This window comes from Dermacentor albipictus, unplaced genomic scaffold (genome assembly GCF_038994185.2).
Source record: "Dermacentor albipictus isolate Rhodes 1998 colony unplaced genomic scaffold, USDA_Dalb.pri_finalv2 scaffold_17, whole genome shotgun sequence".
In the NCBI taxonomy this organism is placed as follows: Eukaryota; Metazoa; Arthropoda; class Arachnida; order Ixodida; family Ixodidae; genus Dermacentor; species Dermacentor albipictus.
The window spans coordinates 2,760,338-2,780,514 of NW_027225571.1; the positions used below are offsets into that span (position 1 = coordinate 2,760,338).

The 20,177-nt window shown below is 48.3% G+C and overlaps 1 protein-coding gene across 2 annotated transcripts in view; it reads left to right on the top strand.

The window, feature by feature from the left end:
- Positions 1-20,177, top strand: part of LOC135897833 (band 7 protein AGAP004871-like) — a 291,293-nt gene that overhangs the window by 241,521 nt on the left and 29,595 nt on the right. The gene's annotated exons all lie outside the window — the stretch shown is intronic.

The following is a 20,177-nucleotide window of genomic DNA, read 5'->3' on the forward strand; positions in this document are numbered from 1 at the left end:
CGCGTGCGCGCCACCCTGCGCTCTCGTTCGGCTCCCGTTTCGAACGCATCCCTCCCCTCTCTTCCCCACCGTGACCCCTTTACAGCGTCCCCTTTTCCTCCCCTGCAGACTTCCAACACCGCCCCTCCCCTCCCCCCCCTCCCCCCCCGCGTCCCGGCTCTCACTATACCGCCTTATCCTTTAGCGGCTGCTGTGCTTGCGCGAGACCCTGTATATGGTGTCGTCCTGAAGCGGCGGCGGCGGCGGCATTCATTCCCGTCCAATGCACTTGGAGGAATCTAACGGGCCCTCCTTACGAGTCCGCTTCCTCCCGCGAGTTTTCTCCCGTACACTATAAAGTACCATTGGATGGAAAAGCGGATACTATTTCGAATTTCTCGCCCCGCACCCCTCTTCCCCTTTCTTCCTTGCTCTCCTTTCACAGAGCGAGCTTGCGGGAGGCCCTCTTACTAAATGTAGGCCTACTACATCTCCTCTTTCTTTGTTTTTCCCCCCTAGAATTTCGTCCCAACAGGGGAAAACTTTTTTACAGCTCCCCATTCCATTGTGTGACACCGTATAATTCTTAATTCTTCTGTGCCGACTGCATCGAAAGGGCGTGCTCTAACTCGTCGATCTTGGATCAATATGCACGGAATCCAGCAAATGCCTTCTTTTCGACCATCTCCGTTTCCTCTCCTCCCCGTTTGTTGCCGAAGAAGAGAATAAATAACAGTAATGGTCCACCTAATCGGTGCCACCAGCGTTCACAAAGGCGCAAAACAGGCAGACAGCTGCTTCTACGCCGCTAGTACTTTAAGGGGACTCGATCGCCGACCGGCGGCGACGTTGTTTGTGTAAAAAGCGATGTAGTGGTGTCGTACGACCATTATCATTACGAATTGAAAAACGCGGAAAGAAAAAAAACCCGGTGTAATCTACGTTAAGCATTTGACTGGGAGCAAGCATATTTTTCTCGTGATCAACGCCGATATTTAATCGCTTAGGTCCGCCTTCAACCGAATCACGGGCTTGTACACCTGGTTAGAAAATACTGTCCAAGTATGCATTAAACTACATGTATCCTGGGGCGCTATAACGTAAAACTATTCCAAACTTTTCTATTTCAAGGGCGCTATAACGTAACGTCTATTACAATTCTACAATCAGCCTATCGCGACTGGTCAAAAACTTTTTTCGCACCACCCCTACTTCACCTGTCTGACATGCCACGCCACGAAAACCACGATAGCTTCCCATGTGATATGAGGATATAACGTGCACACACTGATTATGCACAATTTGACCGAACAAAACAGAAATAGTTATTTCTGAGTCCACGCCTTTTTGCCATTAGTCCTCGGCTATTGGTCAAACGTTTTCGGGCTGCACTTACTTTCACCTGCCTGTCACGCGACGTCACAAAACCGCAAAAACTCACCGCGTCAAAGTGACGTGTACGCGTTAAAGACGCATTAATATGCCGAACAAAACTGAATTTTATTCTGAATAGCCCCAGGCTGTCCCGTTCCGAAAGGAATAAAAGATGTCTGCCGCCGATCGCTCCGGCACATAGCTCGCCCGTGCGGAGAGCGTGGGTTTACTTGCGTGTAACAAAACTTTTTGCGTGGCCGTGTAACGTTTTCGAGCACTTTCGGCACGTTTACGACCTTGTTCTGCCAACTCTTCTTTCCTGAGGATCCGTTTTAGCGTCATTCTTAAGCTTACGTTGCATGCCGCCGCAATTTTCGACCAGCCCCCGCCAGCTAAGTAAGGGAAAACGGACCAATCGCAGGCGCCGGCACCACCCTCTTCATCCGATTATCGATTTTCAGTGCGGTGGCTCGGCCCCATCGAATCCCTCTGCACTTCAGCATGCTCCTCGCCTCTTGTGAGCCATTTAGATAAGACAAGCTGCTCAGTGTACGCAATGTTATTCGGTTTTCAAGCAAACAAAAGTGACCTTCTATGAACGAGAAGAGCGTTTGATTGGTCTGTTCGGACAACACTGCGGGTGACCACCCGATACTTGCGTCGGTGGTTACGCAAGTTTGACGTCAGTAGAATGGAATAAAAACATATTGGAATAGATTTACGTCATAGGGCCCCTGATTTTCTTGTTTGTTTCTGTCTTTATTTTTTGTTTATTTCGGTATTTGCAACTAAAAGCAAGAGAGACGCTATTACCATGGCGTTTGCAGATGAAGGTTTTTCGCCGCACTCTTCTTTCCCTGACTGTTTGAAGCATTGGGTGGACACGACTTCATGGGAAGCTGATCACCTTAATATGCACTGTAATACACGTTATTTTTCTTTAAAAAGCAGTTTTCTACGTTGACAGAAGAGCTGCTTGCTAGAAAGTATCTTTTCTTTCTTGTTTTTATACTTTGCACAATGTCCTTGGAAATAAACTAGGGGACCTACGTACTTACACTAGCAACTTTAAATACGGAGGTTACCGCTACCCTGCTAAAGCTCATATATCCCACGTTGCTTGCATTTCTACGTGTGGCTTACACAGCGGCGCACTTGACATCGGTTCTTTCCCGTTTCGTTAACTAGAACGAACAAACGACGTTATACGAAGGTGAATCTGATAGTGTTGGCCCTTATTGTTTTATTAGCCAAAATAAGGTACATACAGAAAATTACAAATATATGTACTATCTACGTACCTTACACTATGTTTCCACATAGTCCTCCCACTGGTTTAGACATTTGTCCCATCGTAACACTAAATTTAATATGCCCCTGTGGTAGAATTTGTCCGGCTGACTGGAATCACCGTGGAACATCTTTGCGTGTGAATCACTGTCCTGCCAGAAATTTCTTCAGCGGACCGAAAACGCCTTTCCCCATACGTTGGTTGCATTTCCCTGTAGATTTAGGTGGGCGTTCTTCTCTTACTTCATACACAAGGAATCACACTTTATTGCGCGTACGCCGTGGACGTGTGAAGCACAACCACCATCTTCAACAACTGGCAGTGGCGCCGTGCTGCGGAGCTACCGGTAGATAAGGCCAGACTGGTCCAAGAAAGGTCAAATGCTGGGAATGGATATGTTGACTTCGCATTTACAGGCGTAATTTGGCTAAAAAAGGAATAGGGGCAAATACTTTTTGATTCGCGCTTGTTTACACAAGGTGTCCGAACTATCATGCACCAAGATTTAAAGATATGTAAATCCCACGTAGCTGGACAGGACCAAGGTAATGTTATTTGTCGTCTCCTGAAGATATTCAGATTATTTTTTTGCATTTCGCCTAATTACACAATCAGACTTCATGAATTAGTCAACTTATCAAATATTATGAACTATATACATGAAATACATGAACAGTGTCAATGAGAAAATTGTAGAGCAACATGAAAGCCTCCCGATACAGCTTTCTGTTGCTCAGTACGTGCTACATAAAAGTGTTTTTCCGAGCTTGAAAGAAGCCCGCGAATGCATGGAAAATTAGCGCTCGTGACTGGCCGCTCGACGCACTTTGCGTGTATTCGCTGGCTTCTTTCACGCTCGGCAAAACACTTTCATGTAGCACGTACTGTGCAACAGAAAGCTGTATCGGGAGTCTTTCATGTTGCTCCAGAAATTTCTTATTGACACTTTTCAGGTAATTTTAATATTTGAGAGTTGAATAATTAAATCTAATTATGTAAATATGTGGAATGCAAAAAATAATATGAGTATCTCCAAGCGACGGCAAATAACATTACCTTGGTTCTGTCGAGCTACGTGGGATTAGCATGTTTTTAAATCTTGATGCATGGCAGTTGGGATACGCTATATATCCGTGGGCCCGCGGTAACCCAACAAAAACGAGTTCAGCGTACCGAGTTAACTGGCCTAGACACACGAACGTGGTAATCTAACACTGCAAGTCTTTGTGTTGTTTTGTATTAAATCTTGTAGCCAACAAAGCCAAACAGGGTCACTATAACGTAAAACTATTCAAAACATTTCTATTCCAATTCTGCAATCAGCCCTCCGCGATTGGTCAAAAACGTTTTTGAACCACCCCCACTTCGCCTGTCTTTCACGCGACGTCACGAAAACCACGATAGCTCCCCATCTGATATGACGCGTACTCACTGATTAGGCATCATTGGACCAAGCAAAAGAAAAATAGTTATTTCTGATTCGATGCCTTTTCACCATTAGCCCTCGGCTATTGGTCAAAAGTTTCCGGGCTGCACCCACTTCGCCTGTCTGTCACGTGACGTCACAAAACCGCGAGAACTTTCCGCGTCAAAGTGACGTGAACGCATTAATGTTGCATTAATATGCCGAACAAAACTGATTTTTTTTCTGAATAGCCGCAGGGCGCCCTGTTCCGAAAGGAATAAAAATGGCTGCGGCCGATCGTTCAGGCACCTGCTGGAGAGCATGGGTTTATTTGCGTAGAATAAAACTTTTTGCGTGGCCGTGTAACGTTTTCAAGCACTTTCGGCACGTTTACGATCTCGCTCTGCCAACTCTTCTTTGCTGAGGATCTGTTTTAGCGGCATTCTTAAGATTGAAGGAAAAGACCAGTCACAAAACACAAAGGACAAGAAGAGAGATTCACACCACCCAGTCGTTGTGGTGTGAGCCTCTTTTCTTGTCCTTTGTGTTTTGTGACTGTTTTTTTCCTTCAACTATGTACCAACTGGCCCGGATTTCAACCCTTCTTCTTAATCTTCCGTTGCATGCCGCTGCGATTTTAGTCCAACCACCTCAAGCCAAGTAAGGGAAAGTGGACCAATCGTAGACACCGGCACGACCCTCTTCATCCGGTTATCGATTTTCAGTGGACGGACTCGGCCCCATCGAATCCCTCTCCCCTTGAGCGTGCTCCTCACTTCTTGTCAGCCAATGAGATAAGACAAGCCGCTCACTGTAGGTAATGTTATTCGTTCTAAAAGTAAACAAAAGTGACCTCCTATAAACTTAGAGAGCGTTTTATCGGTCTGGAGAGGAGGAAGAAGAAGTGATTCTATTGCTGAGTGCTTGTTCTCCGTCACCAGTAATTTGTGGTAATTCTCGCTTTCTTCCGGGCACCACTGTTCCCTGCCCGACGGGAATGGAAGTGGAGCCACCCGCACTCCCACCTGATGTAGCGGCGCCCGCGTCGGCAGCCTCAAGGAAGCGGAACAGCCTCTCGAGCGACAGCGAGGCTACCCTGATAGACTCGACCGAGAGCGACGACAGCTCCGACGACGACTACGTGACTGTCCTGAGCCAGAAAGCAAAGCGGCGGATGCTTAGGGCCTCTGTGGACACATCTACTATGAGGACTCCGCAGAGTTCGCCGAAGTACACCATCCTTTTCTTACCTGTGCTACCCTCCGACAACATGAGGTTCCTCAACAGGCAAGTTGCATCGGTTGAACTCGAGAGACTGTTGCCGAATAGCATTGAGGACGTACGAGTCAACCCTCGAAAGAATATTGTCGCGGTAGACGTCGCCCAAGCGTCGGCGTTAGATTCTCTGCGAGCCGTCACTGTTCTCGGTGGCATGAACGTCCGTACCATCATCCCGATGGGAAAATAGACTACTACAGGCGTCATATATGACATTGATGCGGCCATATCAGGCGAGGATTTACCCCTTTTGATAAAGCCTGCCAATCATGGGATCCAGATACTACAGGTGGCCCGTCTCGGAACTTCCAGATGCGTGAAAATTGTCTTTAAAGGTGACTGCCTTCCATCGCATGTGAAGGTAGGTCATTTTCGACATGCTGTCCGGCCCTTTGTTCCGAAGCCGTTTCAGTGTAGAAACTGTCAGAAATTCGGTCACGTGAGCGCCGTCTGTGGAAAGTCTGCTATATGTTCCCGCTGTGCAGCGCAACACTCTGCAGGCAACTGCCAGGCAAAAACTTTTAAGTGTCCGAACTGTCAAGGGCCCCACGATGCCTCATCAAAGGAATGTCCTAGAGTTAAGCGAGAACTCTCCATCTTGAAGAAAATGGTGAGGGACCGGTCGACTCATCGTGAAGCAGCTGCTGACGTCAGGCGACGTCGTTCTCGTCGCAGACGCTCATCAAGGAATTCTGCTCTCCGCACAAAGAATACGCGTGCCGCACAGCCTCTTGCTGTTGAATCTGCTCCAACCTCAGTGCAGAATGTCTCCAAACCGCGTATAGATAACGGAGCATCTCAAAAGAATGCCGTGGATGAGGAATGGCCGCCACTGCCAAGGATAAGCCCTGTGGAAAAACCCCAACAAGGAAAGGCACCACAATGCTCCACCCCTCACCCAGATGAGCTGACAGAGCATGACCGCCGAATTGTCACAATGCTAAAGTCTTTGATACATGCGATTCGCACGCTTGTGGGCAACTCGAATACGCCAACAGCTCGAAGCGCAGTGCAAGTGTTGGATGCCCTGAGCCCAGTGCTTGCAAATCTTGCATAAGCACAATGGCTCTTCCACTGCCTTCATTCCGTGATGAAGTGAGTAGCGCGACGATTTTCAAGTGGAATGCCAGAGGACTTAAATCACGGATTTCATGTTTCCGCCAATACGTTTTCACGCACCAATTTACTGTAGTGGTAATATGTGAACCGAACGTGTCCAAAGCGCTATGACTCTCTGGATACGAAGCCTTTATGGCGTCGACGTGCGGGCAATCCAGCAAAGTAATTGTTTACATCCGTACAGAACTGACTTACATTCCCCACTCCGTGCAGCCTCATGATGGAAACCAATACGTTTGTCTCCGCATTACAAAGAATAATGTGGCCTTCACCCTTATCGGCGCCTACATATCCCCATATAGTCGGTTCGACGGCGACCGATTGCGAGACATCCTGACGGCGACTACTGGACCCTGGATTATCACGGGAGACTTTAATGCTCATCACTTGGCTTGGGGAAGCTCCAGAATAGATTCGAGGGGCCGGAAACTTGTGGAATTTGCTTCCGACCATGAACTTAGCATTATGAACGATGGCAGTCCGACGTACTTGCGTGGTTCGAACTACAGCAGTTGCTTAGACTTGACCTTGGTGTCACGGCAACTTGATCAAAATGTTCGATGGTTCTCTGACATCGAGACTCATGGTAGTGACCATATTCCCACCTACTTAAGTATCACTGGATTCGGAAGCTTCTCCTCTTGTACTTCCCGACAAGTATATATAAGGTGGTCAACGTATAAGACAAAGGTGGAAGAGGCATGCAAAGAAGGATTTACCGGCACCATTGAGAATCTCATTACAAGTGTACTGGAATCGTCTAAGTACACATTTACATCCGCTAAAAAACGTACGGATTTTGACATGGAGCTTGAGCGACTTCGAACCATTCGCAGAAGAGCCGAGAGGCGATACAGGCGCACGAAGTCAATTCATGACCTTAGAGTCGCTCGACGTATACAGAAGAAAATCCAACGTCGTATGGACAGGCTGGAGGAACAACGGTGGAAGACGTTCTGCGAATCACTTGACCCCCGCAAGCCACTGTCTATCATATGGAGGACGGTGCGCGGCCTTGGCTCGTCTCCACAGCAACGACACCCATTCTCATCCCTAGCCCTCTATCAAGGCCGCTCACAGGTCGATATAGCCGAAGACTTTTGTGTGAAGACTGCGGGCAGTGTGGTCACCATCAGTGGCGAAATTCTGGGTGAGGTTCCTGCGACACGCTTCCCAGAATTGAATGTGTCCTTCTCACTTGAGGAATTGGACGCTGCTCTGGCCACATGCAGGCGCTCATCGTCGCCAGGACCAGACGGCATCACCTACGCTGCTTTATGCCACCTAGGTGAAGATGGCCGAAGCAGACTTCTGGAATGTTATAACCAGTCATGGACTGATGGCGTCGTTCCTGAGCGGTGGAAGTCCAGCCGCTTGATACCACTACTGAAGCCTGGAAAGTCGCCACTTGACCTAGCGTCCTACCGACCCATTGCGCTGTCCAGCTGTGTTGGGAAGGTTATGGAAAGAATGATTCTCACCCACCTAGAATGGTATCTTGAGCGCCACAACGTATACCCCGATGCCATAGCTGGTTTTAGAAGAGGCCGTTCATCTATTGACAACGTCATCGATCTAGTCACGTCTCTACAACAAGAAAAACACCACAAGCGTATACCGGTTGCACTATTCCTCGACGTGAAAAGCACCTACGACAATGTAACGCATGAAGCCATCCTTGATGCCCTGGAAAATAATGGAATTGGTGGACGCATGTTTCGGTGGATTCGGAGCTATCTATTCAAAAGATCCTTCTTTGTGCACAGTGCAGATGGCCGAACTACTGACCATTACACTTATCGTGGCGTCCCTCAGGGTGGGGTTCTTAGCCCCACTTTGTTCAACCTTGCAATCCTTGGCCTTGCCGGCGTTCTACCGCATACAGTAAACCTCTCAATATATGCTGACGACGTATGCATATGGGCCTCGGCAGTTACACGTCTCCAGGTGCGTGCACGGCTCCAAAAAGCAGTGACTCTAACATCATCGTACCTGCGTGCGCAAGGCCTAAGCATTTCGACCGAGAAGTGCGCCTTAGTCGCCTTTACCCACAAGCCTATGACCTGGTACCCCATTTCTATTGACCACCAACCAATTTCGTACGCAAAAACTCACCGATTCCTAGGCGTTATTATAGACAGAGACCTTTCATGGAGCCCCCACATCTTATACTTGAAGAAGAGGCTTACTTCTATCTCCCATATACTAAGGTTTCTTGCCGGTAAAACGTGGGGCACATCCGTGGCATCTATGCTTCAACTATACAGGACGCTCTTCCTAGGATACTTGCGATACAGCACACCAGTGCTGTCCAATGCTAACAAAACTAGCATCCATGTCCTACAGAGCATTCAAGGCCAAGCCCTTCGAACATGTCTGGGGCTACCTCGAAATGCTTCAACCGTGGCAACAATTGCCATCGCGAGAGACAACCTGATAAGGACCTATATAGATATCGACACACTCCGGGCGCATGTTCGCCATATATCCAGAGTCCCTGACCACCATCTCGCTCACTTGCCTGAGAAAAGACCCAAGGCAGCGTTCTCCAGATCGATTGCGGCTAACCGGCACTCTTTGTCTTTGAGGCACTCACCCGCAACAAGAACGCCATCCCCAATGTGGTGCTTGAAGAAGCCTCCTGTGTACATTGCTGTTCCAGGAATAGTGAAGAAAGCTAGCCTGACCACCGCGGCTCTCAAGCAGATCACATTGGAACTTCTGCATTTTTCATATGCTAACCGAATTCATGTTTACACGGATGGTTCCGTGTCGGAAAATTCTACGGGCGCCGTTGTTCTACCATCTCAATCGGTCGTCATCAAGTTCAAAACTTCTCACGTAACGACATCTACAGGTTCTGAACTAGCCGCTCTTCGCGCTGCTGTCGAATACATTGAAAAAGAACCGCCCAACAAATGGGCAATATTTTGTGACTCGAAAGCAGCCCTCCAGAGCTTGCGAAGCTTACGACGTGGCAATTATGAACAGCTGGTGTCACAAATCAACGAAACCTGCCATTGCGCATCTGAACGAGGACATGACATCATATTTCAGTGGCTGCCGGGACACTGTGGCATCGTTGGTAATCACCTCGCCGATGACGCTGCCCGACGTGCCCAGGCTGGCTCACCGACAGTCCTTATACCTTTATCCAGAGTCGACGCTGCAAGAGAGCTTCGCAGTCTTGCTCGTGCAATCACGTTAGGTTGCTGGCATACACCACAGAACTCTAAGTGTCGTTTACACAGTCTCGACCCATCACTAAAACTTACATTACCAGCGAACCTTCCACGACGTGACGCAACACTGCTGTGTCGGCTGTGGGTAGGAGTAGCATTCACCAACTCCTACAGCTACCGCATTGGAATGGCGGATTCACCAATGTGCGCTAAGTGCAAGTGTGAAGAGACCATCAGTCACCTTCTGTGCCACTGTTCTCGCTTCGATAATCAACGTGAGACTCTCCAGTGTGCATTGAATAGACTGGATGACAGGCCATTCACGGAAGCGAAGATCTTGGGAGCCTGGCCTCACAGCTCATTGGCCCAGAAAGCAGTTAGAGCGCTTTTTCGCTACCTGAAGGCAACGGACTTGAGTGCCCGACTATAGACAACCTACACTTAAGTTCTCTCTCTTTCTCTTTCACTCCCCATTCCCCTCCCCACGCGTAGGGTAGCAAACTGGACTCAGTCTGGTTAACCTCCCTGCCTTTCCGTCTTCCCTTCTCTCTCTCTCTCTTTATCGGTCTGTTCAGACAACCCTGCGGGTCACCACCCGATGCTTGCGTCAGCGCTTACGCAATTTTGACGTCTGGAGGTTGGAATAAAAACATATTGGAATAGTTTCTCGTTATAGGGCCCCAGGTTAGGCGAGTCCAGAGACAGCGGGCTCCGCAGGCAGATGACACTGGCTCGCCACAAGGTTTCTTGAATTCGCTTTAGGAGTGCCGGGGCGAGAGATAAATGGCACCGGTTCTTCGTTTCTACATTGGGCGAAATACATAAGTGCCGATGGCAAATGAGCATTATAAATTCAAGTATCATATGTACTCACTGGACGAGGTTCAACGGCTACAAGGAGCAAGTGGTATACGTAAAAAGAAAAAAAAATCTTGTAAGGTTGTTACGATAAACGCGCCCCCAGTTCACTGAACAGTTAAATGTCTCTGAAACGGTTTAGCAAAGTTTTGTAGACACCGTATAATTCTTAATTCTTCCGTGCCGACTGCATAGGAAGGGCGTGCTCTAACTCATGGATCTCGGATCAATATGCACGGAATCCAGCAAATTCCATCTTTTCAACCACCTCCGCTTCCCCTCCCGCCCGTTTGTAGGGTACAGCTACAGTCAAAAACTCAGAGCCACAATTTACGTGAAGCGTCTCATATTAAGGGAGATGTAGACGATTACAAGTTACGCGCCTCCCTAGCCATGCTTTTTCTCCTCAACGCGTTCGCCGAGTGATCGGTGCTAAGCTCCGCCGTCATTGGCTCTGCGTCATGATGTGACGTCGTGTCGTTTACTTCCGGTTGTCTGGAGCCAGCGCGCGAAACCCCTCCAACCTCTCCGTCTGCCGCCTGGCCGTCGATCCTCCGCGAGGAGGAGGAAGAGGAGACAAGGAGAGGAAATACAGAGAGGTTAGCCAGTGTAAGCACCGGCTGGCTACCCTGTGCTGGGGAAAGGGGTAAAGGGAATAAAAGGATAAAGAAGAAGAAGAGAAAAAAATGGAAAAAAGAAAATTCACACAGTAACGCGAAACTAGGCGCTCTCCGCGAGAGCTATCCAAACAGCGTATACAAGCGCCCAGTGTGTGCGGTATTCCGGTAGCCGCAAGCGAGCTGGGCTTTCTGACGGATGGGTGAAGGCGTAAAGTGAAGCCTCTCCATACTACTACATCTGTGATGAAGGGGCTTAGCGTATACATGAGCAGCTTGAGCGGGCTTGCGCGGGGCAGACGTTTGATGGCACAGAGCTTAACCAGCCAAATACAGAGCCGCAATTGCTGTAACCAAGTGTAAAATATTTCGAACGTTTAAGAAGAGAATTTGTTCAGGTCTACGCTTCTGCCGAAAATTTACACCAGCAGCTATGTAGAATACGCTTGGTTAGTGGTACATTAGCTCTGTCTTCGTCTCGTTGAGCTCTGTGCCACCAGGTGGCTAAACCGTGCAGGACATTAACGTTTGCGCCTACTCTCATCCGGTAAAACTCCCAGGCCCAGTCCGTTTGCACTCGCGTTTACCCGCATAGTCAAGTGCATTCAAGTGCACTAATTGCTACGTTGAGAGATGCCGTACGTTCCAGGTGCAGACCGGCTCTGACCTACTGGCCGGTGGTATTTAACTTGCATGGAAAACTCGCCGCCCTAATGCGGCTGACTTGAACTGTGGCCATCGCGCTCTAGAATCGAATCTGCAAGATAGTACGCAGCCGCAGATGGAATGGAGTTACACCAAAGTTGCACAAAAAGTCTAGTATTGCGCTCAGAAGCACATTGAACCGGCAGTATTTTTGCTCCTGGCCCAGAAACGGGGACACGTTTGTCGATCAAGTGTGTTTCTTTTTCTTTTTTGCTTTTATTGGTATAGTCAGTTTCTCAGTGAGCGACCGTCCCTGGTATAGCTTCACGCCGGAAAGGTGTTCCATTCTCTATTTAAGGAAGCAACGGTATACATGTATACAACGAAGTACCTGTATAGATGGAACTGAAGGTGATAATGACATACCATGGCATCACAACTTACATTTTTCTTTCTCTTCGGTCTCGCACTTCTTAACGGAGACAAGAAAACAACGACGAAACGCATCAGGAGTTTGAACCGCCGAGAGTGCCGCCGCTGCCGCCTTTATCTGCACGCGGCCCGACCGAGCACAATAAGCGCTGCCGACAATCGAGAGCAAAGACGAGGGCCGCTAGATCGCTGCCCGTGGTTCTGGCCGGCAGGCGCTGGTCTAACGACCGCTGTTCGCACCGCGCTGACCAAAGCCCCTCTACGCTTTCTTCGCGCGGAACGAAAGGAGAGCGACGCCTCGCGCACGCAGCGACGGCGCCCACCACCGTGCACCTGGCGTTCGCCATCGCACACATTCCTTTTTTTTCTCCCACCCTTATCGCCAGAATGAGGGCTCGGCTGGTCTTATCCCGGGCCCCGACAAAAGGAGCACCCATTCCTCGAGAAGGCGGCTCTCGACGCCGCGATCTCGCTCACTCGTCCGCGTGCTTGCCTGGCTGGCCTGCGGTCCGCTTCCGCGCTGTGCGCAGCAGAGACAAGCTTCCATTCTGTAGGCGCGGCCATGCGTCCTTGTTTTTTGCTGGACTTGGAGGTTCTCCCTCGATTTCGTTCATATATATAAATATATATATATATATATATATATATATATATATATATATATATATATATACATATATCTTTCTCCTCCTCCTCCTTTAACGGCAGCCGTGAGCCCACGCGCGCGCGTTCCTTACTCGGCCAGTCTTTTCTGCCTGGGCCAGGATGTCTGCCTAGTATACACTCTGCCTAGTTGAAGGCAGCGGCAGCGATGAGTATTGATCGCCATCGCAATCTGCGACCCCCCCCCCCCCTCCTCCTCTCCTCCAAACCTACTTCAGGTACCTGCTTCAGGAACGGCTCTCTCCCACGCTGATCTTCTTATCGAAGCCTGCTAGATGGGATTCGTAAAACTTTGGCTGAGGTTGATTACGTGTCAGGGAGACTTGGTGCTTTGCTTTTGCATTTGCTGCTTTTTCGTCCTTCCATGCTGCCCCTCCCTCCCCCTCTCCGTTCGCCTACACAATATATCCTCCGCAGGCTGGTCTAAACACGGGAGAGGTCCCTACCGCGTTTGTTTCTTTCTGTACAGCTGGCTAGGCAAGGGAAGCAAGATTGAAATGCATGGAACGCAGATTGAAGTCGGCCGCGGCGACATAACTCATGAGATGGAGCCGTCGCGGTGCTTCGCACGAAGGGGGGGTGTCAATAAGTGTCCACCGACCTGGAAGGAGAGCGTGCGTTCTAGAATAGAAGGGGTCGTCATCCACGCTGTGATGTATGCATGAGGTCATTTGCAGAAGCCAACTTCCCTGAGAATATTCCATTATGCGACGGATACGTACAGGTAATTTTTCTTACTGTCGAGTGAAATTCTTCACTGATATTCTGCCCGAAGTCATTATTTTCTTTGATCATCGGGCTGTAATCAGGCAGCGCCGAAAGGAGTGCACATCCGTGCACGCACTTCCCCCTATCACACTTTCAAATAAAACGCAAAAATATGCACGTACTCCACGCGACTTCTTTCTCTACTACGACTCACGGGCTGAATGAAATATTTATATACCTTGTGGTTATTTCGCAGAATCATGCCAAACGAAATGTAAACTTAAGGGCCCCAAGTAGCAGTTTTTAACTGAGTGCAAAACGGCAAGTTCTTGGCTTGAATCAAAACCATATACTCCTGGTCTCACGAAAAAATAAAACTCATATAAAACGGATACAGTCATTAACAATGGACATGAATGAGTTATAATGAAGCATCAGAAAGCGAGGGCACAGATGTGAGCGTACGTACATGGTTATAGTATTAGAGTGTGCTTCAGGAGCACTGGAATGGAAAGAAAGCGGACTAAGCAGGAGGCAAAATGCAGTGGATGGAACGGGCTGTTGGTAATACCAGAGAATTCTTCAAAAATGTACAACAGTAAGAAAAAATGTGCCTCTGCGATAGCTGTCCCGCAAAAATTCTTAACGGTGTGAGCAAACTACTGTGCCGCATAAAAATTGGTGCGCAGAGCCAACTACGTACAAAACGAAAACATTGCGATTTTATGCGCTTATTTCTACAGCTCAACTCTGAACTCCGTAGTTGTTAGCAACGCCCGTCCCATGCGCTTTTATTCTTTGTGCCTCGTCAACTTCGTTCACTTTCTGTTGCCGGGCTTTACGAATAAGGCTAGAGATTACGTAACATCAGTTTTCTTGTACCAGTGTCCGCGCGAGGATTGGCACTCCGTAATGATCGTTTTCTGCAACTCAACTCTCAGCATGCGCCGATGTGTGGGTCCGTTGGAAAGAGACGGGAAATTTGGAGGCAGCTACACGTCCACAAAGGGCCATTTCATCGTCCCGTAAAAAAAATTAAATTAAATTATGGGGTTTTGCGTGCCAAAACCACGATGTGATTATGAGGCACGCCGTAGTGGGGGACACCGGAAATGTGGACTACGTGGGGTTTTTTAAAGTACACCTAAATCTAAGTATACGGCTATTTTCGCATTTCGCCCCCATACCATCAAGTACATTTGGAAAATATTCAAAGAATAAATTCCGGGTAATGCGAGACCTGGAGATAAAAGGACGCATAGAAAGGCAGGGAGGTTAACTAGAGCTAGTTCCCCTTAGCTACCCTGCACGGGGTGAAGAAGTAGATGCATAAAACGAGAACGAGATAGGAAGGAGGAGGTAGAGGGAGAGAAAGAGAGACAAGCACAAACAAACGGCGTACACTATAGAGCGATAGGGGGCGGCGTTCTTAAAGTCTATCGTGAAGGCCCGTATACCGCAGGGACCTTAGTGACGCGAGTAAGGCCTTCAGCGCGGATGTTCTTTGGGAGCACTGACCTAAGGCTAATAGTTCTGATAGTGAACGACTGTCCAATTGGTGCAGTACTCTGCACATCATTCGTCTGTAAATTCATTATTAAAAACACTTACAGAGAGTAAGAACCCAAAATAATTTCGGCAGAAGCCATCTCGCGATGGCTCTCGACGGTAATGCGATTAGCATTGAAGCAATATAGCGACACAACGTATTACCACTGCCAAAACGCGTCATGTATGAGGCGTATTAGCCCCGAGAACGAACTACAGGGGCGCTGCGAGCGCCGCTCGCGTGACGTCAGGGCAAGGACTCGCGCCTGTCGTCTGCTGCAGTTCGGGCGGTGTCCGGGCGCTTTCTCCGGTGTTTTAGTTTGCTCGCCCTCGTTCTCTCTGCTTGTGTACTTATGGCCGTCGTCTCAAATATATTTTTACGAAGTCTTCATTTGTGAAAATTTATTCAAAGAACTTATTTCTTAGACGACAATGCAGCTCTCGAGGCAACGCTACAGTACCAGCCGAAGGAGCGCAGACCCGCCCATTGCAGGTTTTTCAATCGACAACCGCAAAAATATAGAAAATAAGAATCCAGTTATGATACCATACCTGCCGCGGTGCAACAAGTATGTCACAGTCACTGGCTATATATGACTTCTACAACAGTTACAATCCGCTAAAACTGGTTTGCTCACGACGAGTAATTTATGGTGTAATATCAAATTTTTGCGTTTCTTCACAGAAACGCTCGGCAGTAACACGAGGACTTAACTAATACTGCAGTTAGGTTATACAAGCACAACTTGCTTATTTTACTGCTTCTTAAAATTAGGCGGTTCTTCACGTGTTTATTTTAAGCGGCGGTAATTTGAAGTAAAGCTAATGTAGGCTTACGTCTATTTACAGAATACAAATTGGAATCTACCAATATATATTCCTTTTTCTGTGCTACACGTTCAACTCACTTGAGAAATTTACTGGTGCTTGTTGCTTGAGGAATATACATGACGAATTTGTTTGGCGAACTGACGCAGGCTACTCGGCCGAAATTTTTTAGTGAAATATGCCCGTTGGACCGCATGCTGCAGCCAGAAAGAAGTCGAAGCGTCAGTCATTAGTAGTATGGGACATATTGAAGATATAATTCCCCTGTGGTCAAAAATCAAGTGAATATATAAGTAAGTCTTGTGGTCTTTTGTTTATGAATGTTTGCGATTGGATTGGAGCAAACTTTATTTTGCCTGCAGTTGGGCGAGGTTCTCTTTTATGTACCGACGAAGCGAATAGTTCTCCGTTTGCATAACGCTGCATCGAGACATGGTGAGACAGAAAGTGCTTGAATTTTCCTTTTCTAGGCAATCTAATCTGCACTGTAGTAGCTGGAGAATACTTTAGCCATTCCAATTGGAGCTGTAAAAAAATGTTTTATGGTTTCCATTCGAAATTGTAGTGAATTGATGGGTTTCACGAACAAAGCGTGCCTTGCCATACCGACAGTTGGTTGCTACCGTTGCGTGCTATCGTTGCGTGATGGGTGTGCCATATTGTCGATAAAGGCTACTGAGGGCCACTATGAAACATTTCATCGCTTGCAATTGATTGGCTCTCTATCTTAACAACGAAACTTTTCTCTCAAGTGATATTGCTACTATGGTATTTGTGAATTAACTATGTAAATACTCTACATGACGCGCCGTCGTGTTAGCAGCCATGAGCGATTCGTTTTTTGGAGGCCTGTTGCAGAGAGGGGTGAAACTAACAGCAGACTTTTCATAAAAAATGGGCGCCTAACTCTTTCTTTTACGCATTAATAAATGACCATATTTGGCAAGAACAACTCACCAGAGTAATAAGAATCATGATGACAGCTTCGTTGGGCAATGTCTTTCTAACACGGATAACATGCTGACGCCAATTACCAAGATTTTTCTTTCATGTAAAATGCAATGTCTCTCATAGCTAAATTCTAAGGGAATGTTAAGTGTTTAGCCAAGCATCGTACACCACTGCGCGTATTGAATTTGCAGACATTCTTTTTACGCAAAATTTATGGACAGGCACGGCGCATATATGCATTGTAAAACAAGTAGCCCCGTTCAACGCTACATAGCTTGCGATATCCAAGCCCCAAATTATATTGACTCACCTGCTTTAGGAGAAGGAACTGTGGTTTAGGCATGGCAGCAGAAAGAAGCCCACATACCCTCCAATAAGTGCGGCTCGAGCCACCCATACCCCAAGCATACACGAAGGAAACGAGCGCGCGCGGCCGCCGAGCGAGACGGAGCGAGCGGCGTCCTGGCCGTGACGTCACACGCGAGAGGGCGCACTCCTAATTCTCGCCGCTAATACAGCAGCGGGACTCCTCTCTCACACTTCCATCTGGATACGCTGCGCCATTTAACGCCACCGCCGCGAAGTCCACACGAAGTTATCTGCGGAGCATCCGAGATTGCAATGGTGGCGCGCCGTCGCATATGAGCCGTGTACGGAATCCGGGCTTCTCTCTCAAGCTTTCTTATGTACGCGTTGCGCCATCAAGCGGCGCCGCCACGAATATCGCGCGTGGCGTGCGAAACGCATAGCACGCCGGTGCGTGCAAAAGCTGAGAAATGCGTCACGTGTAAGGGTGTACTGCAGCCGGGCCCCTCACGCACGCTTTCCTCTGGACACGCTGTGCCAACTAGCTGCGCTGCCGAGAAGACCGCGCATGGCCTCGGAGATGCTTGGCGTGCCGGTGCGCGGGAACGCTCAGAACTGTTACATCGCTGGCCGCATGCCCAGTGGCATGCGCCCAGAGACACAAGTTGGCGAGAAAGAGGTTCACTGAAGAGCGTCACATACACAGTGCATTCGTGGCGAAGCTCGCCAAAGTGTCGGGTTGCTGCGCTTGCGGAACCCGTGTGACGTAGGTTCGACTACGATCAGCACGGAAGAAATCTTAAAGGTTGCCTTTTTCACTGAAGGAATCGGAGGAAACGGCTCGGTACACAGCTGTCTCAGATGTACACTCAAATGTCCATTGCGCAAAGTGAAACAATAACACGCAGTGAAACTATCGAAACTGTGTGCTACCTTGTGTTCTAGTTGGATCTGTGTTTGCACACCTACCTATCGATACCATGAACCCCTACGAACTCACTCAACTTTCCGTCGTTTTATCATCCGTACTGAGTGCTGAAGAATATCTGATTATGGAATAGGAGCACAAACAGCTTTCCTCGTCAATTACGTCCAACACAGCGTTCTGGCAGTGGCAATAAGGCCGATAAAGACAGATAAAGAATGATGCCCGGGTATAGTTAGGGATCGCGCAAAGCTTTCTTAAGGCGGAACCGCATGGCGCGATTTCAGGCGCGATTGACGCGCGGATGGTGGGACGCTTGCGTCATTTTGACGCGTGCCCAGCATGATCCGTCACGAAATCACGCCGCCGCGTGCTGCTGCTCGGAGTAGAAAAAAAAAAAAACGCGTTGCGTGGTGCGTCCGCCAATCAGAGGTCAGGTAAGTCACGTGGCATTTGGTCACGTGACATTTTGGTTTTTGGTTTTGCTATCAGATGGCCCCGCTCTCTGCGCATCTCGACGGAACCTCTCTCGCGCAATTTTTTTTTTCTCGGCAGAACTGGCGCGTGCGTCAGAGAAAGCAAGTGCTACCGTGATTTCGTTCGCGCATCGTGTTGGTTCGCGCATCGTGTTCACCTAAAATAGACAAAGCAACCTTAAACGAGGCCCTAATAACTGAAGTGGAGAAGCGTCGCGTCCTGTGGGACGTACGCGACACAATTACAAGATCAACATCAAACGTGACGAGGCTTGGCGAGCTATAGCAGTTACCCTCAGCGTAGATGGTATAGCAGATGCCCTCAGCAGTTACCCTCAGTTAGATGGTATAGCAGATGCCCCCTAATAGTAGCAATCGCCTGTTCTGCTCGGTAGTAAGCGGCCGGCACTCTATTTTCTATGTGAAGTTGTAAACAAGCAGCGGCCTCTCAGCATGCGGAAGGTACATAGTTGCAGTTTCGCACACAATCTTGCTGCTTGAAATTAAGCTTGATAAATACACTTCCGACAAAAATGTCGCTGTCTAATTACACTAAGATTATTTTTATTGTAGTGTTCTGTAAGTTTAAGGGCATATTATATATGCGGTAACAGAGACAATTCATGTCGTTGTGAGTTATGTTGTCTGGCAACTCGGAAAACGCGACGCTAAAGCGCCGCTCCCTTTTTTCGTGCGGGTGCTCGCGCGTCGGCGGCAACGCGGGAACGCGGGCGATCGCCAGGGCTCTCGTTTTTCGCTAGCGGAAAAGGCGCCATGCGGTTCCAGCTTTAAACGCATCCAGTAACGTCAGGCTTTCTCGCAACGTGACTAATCCGGCTGTCACACGGCGCACTTTTGATCGCGTTCACGCCCGATCCAGATCGAATTTCTCGGTCGCGATTGGTTACTGCGCGAGGGAGCCAATCACAGTCGAGAATTTCGATGCGGATCGGGCATGATCGCGATCGAAAGTGGTCATGTTACACCGGTATAAGACCAGAAGTGACAGCTAAAGAATGCCCGAGTATTAATAGATAAGGATCACTGGTAGTTCTCAAAATAAACGCTTCCAATAATGTCAGACTTTCTTTCAATGGGCGTAAGGCCGAAAGTGACAGTAGAGAACGATGTTCTACTATTGATAAAGACCACTGACACTTTTTAGCCTTAAACGTTTCCAGTAACGTCACACTGTCTCTCAACAGAACTAACACTAAAAGCGACAGCTGCAAGTTTTGCCCGGGTATTGATAAGGCTCACAAGCACTTATGACCCTTATATGTTTCCAGCAACGTCACGCTTTCTCGGAGCGGTGCCATGGCCAAAAGGCACAGCTAAAGAATGATGCCCGAAAAACAATATTGATTACTGACTGTTTTCGCCCTGAACGCTTCTAACAATGTCAGGTTTTTCCTTAACGGGACTAAGATGAAAACTGACCATTAAAGAATAATGTAAGAAATTTTCCGAAAGCTCTGTGGCTGTCTGTGATAAGGATCCCAACAATTTTGTCGCTTAAACGCCACCAACAGCATCAAGCTTTCTTGTAACGGGAATTATGCCGAAAGTGGCCGGTAAGGAAACATTTCCTA